We start from the raw sequence: 9752 nt of genomic DNA on the forward strand, positions 1-9752 counted from the left end.
TGAGAGTCTTTCCCTCTGCACTTCCCCTCACCCCTGCACTTCCATGCTTACGCGCACACACGCTCTCTCTAAAATAAATACATAAATATTTTTTTAAAAATTGGGGCTTGGTAGTGACTTGGGGGATAGTTCAAGGAAACAGAACTTTGCGCTTAATTGGAGGCTGTCAGAAAGCAGGGTGATTCTATTATTGGATATTTTAATAATTCTCCTCTAAATGGCAGAAGGAACAAAATGCATCTAAAGCTGTAACTGGTAACGAAGCGACAGCTAACAACGAGTCTTGGAACACTACATCAAACACTAATGATGTACCGTATGGTCACTAACATAACGTAATTTAAAAAAAAAAAAAAAAAGAAGCAACAGCACTCATATTATCCCATAAAGGGGGAGTTTTGTGGTTTTACAATGTTATTTTTTTTTTTAAGATTTGTTTATTTTAAAGAGACACAGAGAGAAAAGACCATGAGCAGGGGGAGGGAAGAAGGAGAGAGAATCTCAAGCAGACTCCCTGATGAGCCCAGAGCCCCAAGCAGGGCTCATTCCCAAGACCCTGACATCATGACCTGAGCTGAAATCAACAGACACCTAACCCACTGAGCCACCCAGGTGCCCCAACAATGTTCTTCTTTTTCCTCAAACCTGATTATGGAGTTGTCGTGTTTTTTCTTGCCCCTTATGGTCACAGAGTGTCTTGAGGGTCTCACATAATACCAATCTGTGAAATGGCTGATGTTCCAGAGAAGAACACAAAGTTTTAGCTGTGCGGGCCAAGCAGTCCCTACTGCCAACAGAACTTGCTTTTCTCTTTCTCCCCACTGATCCATCTTAACATCATTAAAAGTTAGGACAGCTGGAAAATATGTGTCGTCAGAAGTGATGCAAGAAGAGGTATACCACATCATCTCAGTCTACAGTGTTATCTTGTCAAAAAAGAAAAAAACTGAATCTAAATTTAAGCTCTAAACCAGCACCATCCAGTGTAAATACAGTATAAGCTACATATGTGATTTTAAATTTTCTAATAGCTAAATTTGAAAAGGCAACAATAAAGAAGTGAAATTATTATCACTATTACTATCATTTTGAGAGAGACAGAGAGAGAGAGCACAAGAGCAGGGGTTGGGGGAAACACAAGCAGAGGGAAAGAGAAAACCTTAAGCAGGCTCCATGCTCAGCACAGAACCCGACACAAGGCTGAATCCCACGACCCTGGAATCAGGACCTGAGCTGAAATCAGGAGTCAGATGCCTAACCAACTGAGCCACCCAGGCACCCCAAGAGGTGAAATTAGTTTTAAAATACATTCTGTTTAGCTAATACATCCAAAATATTATTTTAGTATGTAGTGAATATAAAAACATTAATAAAATATTCTATTTTTAACAGTAAGTCTTTGAAATCTGGTATGTATTTTACACTTACGGCATGTATCAATTCAAATCACATTTAAAATGTCCAATCACCACATGTAGCTAGTTGTTGTCATATGAGCAGTTTAGCTCTAGATCTAACTTTGAGTTTCATGGAAATAGGAGAAATAGAGCAATGCCTCTCTTCATCAAAGAATACAACTTGCCTAAATTGCAATTTGTGAAATTCTACATGGAGGACTCAGTTTCTTCAACAAAGAAATGCTAAGGGAAAATTAAAGGCAGGACAAAGTTGTATAGATTAAAGGATTCCTGAGAGATGTACTAACCAAATGCAATCTTTGGAGTCTGTTTGATTTTTGAGCTGAAAAATAAAACTGTATAAAGATACTTTTGTAGTCATTTGGGGAAACTGAATACAAGAGATTCTTTTTTTTTTTTTAAGATTTTATTTATTTATTTGCCAGATAGAGCACACAAGCAGGGGGAGCAGCAGGGAGAGGGAGAAGCAAACTCCCCACTGAGCAGGTAGCCTGATGTGGGACTCGATTCCAGGATCTTGGGATCATGACCTGAGCTGATGGCAGACACTTAACCAAATGAGCCACCCAGGTGTCCCAAAACGTTGTCTTTTATATACTATGAAATTATGATTATTCTGTTGGATGTGATAATATTATTGTAGTTATATTAAAGAAAAAGTTCTTATCTTGTAAAGATGCATACTAAAGTACTTCATGTGTAAAATTGTACCAGATCTAGAATTTGCTTTAAAATAGTCCAGAAAAGTAGGGGCACCTGGTTGGCTCAGTTGGTACAGCATCCAACTCTTGATTGCAGAGTCATAAGTTTGAACCCCATGTAGGGTGTAGAGATAGACAGATGGATAGATAGATAGATAAAAAGTATTCCAGAAAAGTTTTTTAAAAAAAAAAGTAGGAACGTGTTAAACAAAAATGACAGAATGTGGACATGATGGGTGATGGGTCCCTGAGAGTTTATTGTACTCTTTCCTCTTCTGTTGTGTATCGTTTAATATCTCCATAATGAAGTATAGTAGCAATAGGGACCCATGGGGGACAGTGTCTGTCAGCAAGTATTAGGTTATATAGCTGATAAATTCCTCTATAGCTGTAATTCTATAGCTTCAGGATCAAGGAGTTCACATGATGCATTTATACCTCTATCTCTGTTAGAGCTCTTTTGTGGGCTGTGTTGGCATTACTCTCAGACTGACTCTTTTATGTGGTACAATTACCTCCCGTTGGCCAGACCTGGGTCACTCCCCTCTCCCTGATCTGTGGCCAGGGGGTAGACTGTTTTAGTTGGCCAGGATCAGAGCAACTCTGCTTCGTTAGGCAAGTTATGCCGTACACAGAACACCACAAGTAAGGAGGCACCATTCCTACCAGATACCATTGTTCTGTATATGAATTACAGCACTTTACGACAGATGGAAGTAAAAATGCCCTGAGGAGGGTGCTGCACGGTTAGTCCTGGTGGTCATGTGTCTGTCCTCAAACTAGGGGGTAAGGCCAATCCTACCCAAAGGGACAGTGAGGAGCACTTCTCAGAAGTGGGAATGGATGCCCGGCAGACAAAAACCACAGCTGCTCACTGGAAGCCAGTACCAGTCTCCCTAGTTTCTAGATGAGGATACAGAGGAATCTGTCTAAATCACATAAAACTGTAAGAAGGGAGAGACTCAGAGAGGTGTCTGGTTCCAGAATATGCTCAGTTTCCGTTGAACCATCCCAGTTCCCGGTCCTTAACAGGACAAGTATAAACCTATTTGGTGTGCAAATCCCTCCAACGAATATTCCTCAGCCCCCATTCATCTAATCTGAACCCTCGCCATTCAAATTTGAATCTACCCCAGGAAGGAGTCTCTACTGCTCTCACGCATTCCTGCTAAGAACCAATGATCCTTCTATTCTACGCATTTGAAACAACCATTCTCTCCAAACCCCAAAGCCTTATGCCTCCTTAAAGTCAAGAGCAAAACTTCCGTCACAAACTCCAACTTCTTCCCACAAAAGCAAAGATTTTACATTGGTTTTAAGTAACCCCAACTTGCCAAATTCCCCAATGGGAGGAAGTTAGTGGTCACAGCTTTCCTTATAACACATCGGAGACTGCTTTTAGAACATCCAATGGGCCCCAAACTCCACTTCTTAGAATTCTTTCTACCCACCCCTCCCCCGCCGCCCTCCGCCAGGAACAAGAGTGGACAGCCAGCAGCCATGTTTGCATTGAGGGAGGCTGTCAGTCTGGCCTTAGTGATTGGACGGACATTTCCAGCTGGTCAAAGCTGAGCCAACAGATTTTTCATCTGCAACCTGGACTTAAAAGCCAAGATCAGGCACTGCTTCATTCTTTAGGGAAAGGAGCTGGAAGAGGGAGAACCATAAACTCAAAATGTACAGGCTGGCTGCCTCTGACCCTGTGGTCTGGAAAACAGTGAGAGCCAGTCCAAGGAAAGAGGAAGAAAAGTAAATATCCTCTTCATGAGGAAGAATTAAGGAGCCCAAGTTGCTTCATCCTGGAGGCTCCCCAGTTCCTGATTCCAGTGTCAAGGCCTGCTGGCACTGCCTACCTTTTTTCCCATGTGAGACCCCCTACATTAGTCTGAAATAAGTTTCATCTTCCGCCTTCAGAGGGCCCAGGCAGACCTGCCCCAAGGCAGGGCACACAGTGGGCACTTAACTTTGCACCTGGTGAATGCAACAATAACGTCAACGATTTGCATGTTATCTCTCGTTACATGGTATCCAGCCGTCGATTTACCAAGGTTATTTGTGTTTGCACTTGAGAGGTGGGGGGAGGCTGGTGGCAAGAGGCAGAGTCCCCAGCGGACTCAGGCAGAGCCTCAGGAACGGCAGGGCAGCAGGGATGGACAGCACGGAGGGCCACACTGGGGAAGACGGAAGAAGCAGAACAGGGAGAAGTGAGGAAGGCTCCCCACAGCCCAGCCAGGAGAATAGGGGCAATAACGGGGCCACTTACCTGGTTCGACCATATAGAAGGGCAAGGAGCGTGTCCGCAGGGAAGCGAGGAGGCCTGGGGAGAAGAGAGATGCACAGGCTTTTCTACCTTTTCTAAATTTCCACAGCACAGACAGCTGGAGAAACCAATTTTAAAAAATCACCTGCTTTCCATTATGGAGTCAGAGTCCCCCTTTTATTACCATCTCTTTTCTCAGACTCAATGACAGCCTGTTATTGGATTTTTAATCTGATGAAATTGATGTTGAAGGAGAGGAATGTATTATTTGAGGCCTCAAGGTTATGTCAATTTTGCTGGTTCTCAATGATCCACATTCTGTGTCAGGCCCTACATGAATGAGGCTCTCTGGGGAATCCTAAATGAAGCTGCGGAGGCGGGGAGAACGGGGAAGGTATTCGGGACTGTCTCTCCCCTCTGCCTTTCTTCACTTCTCACTAAGGACTAAACCTGTTTTTTCTCACTAAGAGAGAGATCCAAGAATAAACAGTCCAGGAAGAGTGCTGACATGCAACTCTAGCTCAACAGCGAGCTCAGAAAGAGGCAGAGAGCGGGGGTCTGATTTGGGGCGGCATGTGAAGGGAAAGGGCAGAAGCCTCCCCACGGTAAATCAAAGTTTGAAAAGCTCCATACCTTCACGCGCACGGTTCCCTCTCCCGGGACTACATTCTGTAGCCCTTCTTTGCTTGTCATATTCCTACTCCTGCTCCAAGACCCAAATAAACAAAACCACCCAATCCTGTACATTTCTAGTTACATTACATAAAGATCTATAAAGAAAAAAAACACTCAACTGAAATAATGTCCCTTTTCTTACTATCTTCCTCATACTTCTTCAAGAAGCGCTAGTTTCATCCTCCTCTCTTTCCTACCTCTACTATGGCATTTATCTCACTGTTCCAGAGTTTCAAAAAGATCTCCAGCACCATAGCCAAGTGATTAACAGCACAGATACTGGAGGTAAAATCACCTGGATCCAAGTACCAGTTCTGTCATGTGCCAGCTGTGTGACCTGGCCCAAGATACTAAACCTCCAAGATCCTTACTTTCCTCGCCTATAAAATGGGGTAACAGTCCATGCATCATAGCGTTCTTGTAAGAACTAAATGTTAGGTGCTTGAAAGGGTGTCTGATATATAGTTAGCACGGTGTAAGAGGGAGCTGCCACTAATATCGTTCACCTTCTGAGCTGCTCACTCCCTGAGAAGTCAAGCCTGGGTCTGATTTTAGCCTTGGCCTCCAAACTAAATAAATCTTTGCATTTAGTCTGCTGACCAGTGGCCATAATGACTTGGCTCACAACATCGCCTTCCCCTTTGCCCCAGGACTGAATTTGGCTTATGCCAGGAAGCAAGGACAGACAGACAAGAACAACTTTTTTTTAAAATCACACATGAATAAATTCTTGTTGCAAAAAAAAAAAGAAACAAATAAAGAAAAATCACGACAAGAGAGAAGGTGAAGTGACAGAAATACAGAAAATTCGAAGCAAAAGCTTCCCCACATCCCTTCACACTCCCCTCCCTGGAAACCATCACTGTGATCAGTTCACTGTCTCCGTCTAGGGCTCTCTATGCCCTTTCGGGCATGCAAAGAAATAGTAGTTTTGTTTGGCTTGGTTCTTTATACACAAATGGGATTCTTTGGGGGTTTCTTGGTTGCAGCTTGTTTTTTCTGTAGAGCAATTTGTCTTCAAGACCTTGTCCCAGCTGCAGAGGGTTTTGTAGGATGGCTTTACCTAGTCTGTTTTCCTGATGGACAAACTAAATGATGATTTCATTTCAGCACATCTTCCGTCATATGAAATTATCATATAAAAATATGAATTTAAATCACAATAAGAAACAAAAACATGAGTTCTTGATTTTTTTGATATTCTAATTTTTTGTTTTTATAGTTGCTACAACAATAATTGTAAAACTTTCATTCCTAGATTTGGTTCTAGATACTTACGCAGCATTACAATAAAAATTTAAGATAAAAGTTGGGTCTATACCTTGCATTTCTTTTTACAGACTAGGTTTTGGACTTTGGACAAGTATGTCAGTCATATAACGCTATGTAACAAATTACCCCCAAACTTGGTAGCTTAAAACAACACACATTTATTGTCTCACCATTTCTGTACATCAGCTTAGCTAGGTCCTCTGGCTCAGGGTCTTATAAGTACAATCCAATTGTCAGCCAGTCCTGGAATCTTCCCTGGCTGTTGGTCAGAGACATCAGTTCCTTGTGGTATGAGGCTTTTCATAGGGCTCTTTGCAGCGTGGCAGCTGGCTTGCCCACAGAGCAGACTTAGAGACAGAGAGATAGCTAGATGGAAGTCTTTTTTTTTTTTTAATTTTTTTTTTAAAGATTTTATTTAGTTATTTGACAGACAGAGATCACAAGTAGGCAGAGAGGCAGGCAGAGAGAGAGGAGGAAGCAGGCTCCCTGTTGAGCAGAGAGCCCAACGTGGGGCTCGATCCCAGGACCCTGAGACCATGACCTGAGCCGAAGGCAGAGGCTTAACCCACTGAGACACCCAGGCGCCCTGCTAGATGGAAGTCTTAAAAGTCTCTTTGAAACCTCATCTCAGAAGTGACATTCTATCACTTGGGTCATATTCTAGTCGTTTAAAGTGAGTTCGGAGGTCCAGCTCTCACTCAAAGGGAGGGAATTACTTAGGGTACAGACACCAAGGGGAGGGCTCATTGGAGCCATCTTAAAGGCTACTTGGGTCACATATCTTGGCCTCCCTGTACCTGTTTTATCATCTGTAAACATATACCTTATAGGTCATGGTGAAGTTTAAAAGAATTAAGCTATGTAAAGCGCTTAGAACAGTGGCACAGGATACAAAACCAGTGAAAATGCATAACATACACTGTTCAATACACAGTCCTAAGTCCATGATGGTTGTTCCAGAAATACCCAAATTACTCACAAGTTTGAGCATGAGAAAGTACCCCAGAAACAAAAGTACTTTATAAAAGTTAAAGTTCCTACCATAATTGCCAGAAGGCCTTATGGTCACCTCCAGAATTTCCCACAAGCTTTCCCCTTATCAGAAATTTCTGTGTAGCAAGCTTCAGTGCACTCCTGAGTCATCTTCAAATCTCAACAGAAAAGCCGAACCACACTTTGCTTTGAAAATGCACACCATTTGCCCTGAGTGCAGAAGTTGTCCAATTTGCAAAACCACACAATTTGCAAGTTACAGAAAGAAAAGCAAGAGCTTGCCTGTCTAGCTGAAGCATTTTTCATTGTGCTCAGCAGTTTAAGGGAGATTAGGGGCTCACCTGGGAATTGCTTTTTAAAAAAAAAAACAAAAAAACAAAAATAAACAAGACCCATCCTCGTATTTTAAAGAAAGAAGGCTACTCAGTACACCCCTCATCTTTAAACAGTAGTACAAAGGGAGAGAAGGATTAAGGAGAGGTGTCCTGCTTCATACGTATCCCTTTGTGCAATCTGGACTCAGTGGGTGGGGGAAGGAGGCCAACCTGTCATCCAGCAGATGTGGTAAGTGAGTCATGAATCAAGAGATCATGAAAGACTGAGGGACCCCCCAACACCTCCCCAGGCCCCAAGGTCACATATAAAAACAAACGTGGCAGTAACAGCAACTCCCAAGAGCAAATAAACACAACTCCACGTAGCACACATCCCCTTATGACAAAGAGTGTCCTTTCTCACAGTAGCCACTGTGCAAAGGCCACCTTCCTCTGGTTCAAAAGCCCCAAGGAAGGAACAAGGAAGAAGTAGGACCAGAAAGGCCAGTCTGGCAACCTGGAGAGGTCACTGATGTGGGTCAACCAGCAGGCCCATCCACTCTTGTCCCACGTACCTTCAGCAACTGCTCAGAGGAGATTTTTTTTTTCCTTAATTACCCTGGTCGACCTAATCAAGAGGCAATGACGTAAAGGAGGAAACAAGAAATTTCTTCATGCCATGGGAGGCATCTGACAGGGTAAGAGTGGATGGGCTAGTTGTATTTTTGGAAAAATAAACCAATTGTCTCTGCGGAGAACTGTTTTTCTTGTTCTTTGTTTCAACGTCTCCAAAACCAAATTGCTTTTTGAACCACCACGGCCTAGCTGGCTGGAACACTGGAAGCCCATGCCAACATGGCCAGGGTGGGAAGCCCGCTTCTCCAGTGAAAGCCTGTATAAGTCCTGGGAAGGTGGAGTACCTGCACTGAAAGGCAAGAGGTGGAGAGAAGGAAAATAAATTCTGGTAATAAATTCTACTCACTTTGGTTTTAAATTAAAAGTAGAAAATATTATATTATCTCCAATAAAAGTGAAACCGTGAGTGATTTTTTTTTTTGTTCTATCATTGGCACTATTATGTTCTGTATGCTCTGAAATGGTAAAAATGAAATAAATACGATTTAATTTTTTTTCCTCACAAGATCAGCTAAGGAAAGAATTTATGTAAAGTAGGCCCACAAAATTCGGTGCTTTATTACAGGCTCTACAACTGTTTTCTGATTGTGTTGAGTCTGCTAATCTCAACTCCTTAATTAGACTGTAAGTAGGAGTTGGGTACAAATGAAAGGGCTATAGACTAGTGGTTAAAAGGGGGCTCTGGAGCGTTTTCCAACATAATCAGCTGTTTTATCTTGAGCAAATTAATCTCCCTGTGTCCCAGTCTCCTCAACTATAAAATGGATACACAACAGTAACCTATCATTTAGCACTGTTACAAAATCCTTAGAACCACCCATGCCTGGCACATAGTGGGCACTCAGTAAATATTAGTTTTTAGTTTGTAGTTCCCCAGAGTACCCTTCCAAAAACTCAGATTCAGCCATGTTATAGGGCTACTCTTAAAAATCTGTAGTGGTCACCACTTCTCATGTAGGTAAAGACATAAAGGACTTACCAGGCCCCATGCACCATCCCAATTGCCCCAAGTCTCAGTAAATCCCCAAATGCATTCTCCCCGTCCTTTAGCTCCTGATACAATGTCTTCACTCCCATTCCACCCCACCTATTTAGCTGAAATCCTCCCTCTTGAGTAGTTATTGGCATTGCTCCCTTACTAGACTGAAAACTGGACAAAAACCACTCTCAGAGCCCAAACAATGGCTGGCGCATAATAAATGTTCAGGAAACATTTACTGAATGATTGAATGACATGATGTCTATTAATTTTGTTCAAGACTTAATATCAAATTTCACCAATTCTATGCATGTAGTCCTTCTAGATGTCTAAGATTAAAGTTTATTTCTCCTGGGCTCTAACAGCCTGTTTCTTACATGATTTTATTCATTAAATATTCACTAATAATATTTTTAAAAAATACCTGATATTGAAGAAGTGCTTAGGATAGGCCAAGTTTTTGGCATGTATCAAACTTATTTAATCCTCACCATCCCACTTATA

This window comes from Enhydra lutris, unplaced genomic scaffold, assembly GCF_002288905.1.
Source record: "Enhydra lutris kenyoni isolate GAN:26980312 unplaced genomic scaffold, ASM228890v2 scaffoldscaffold2, whole genome shotgun sequence".
Taxonomy (NCBI): Eukaryota; Metazoa; Chordata; class Mammalia; order Carnivora; family Mustelidae; genus Enhydra; species Enhydra lutris.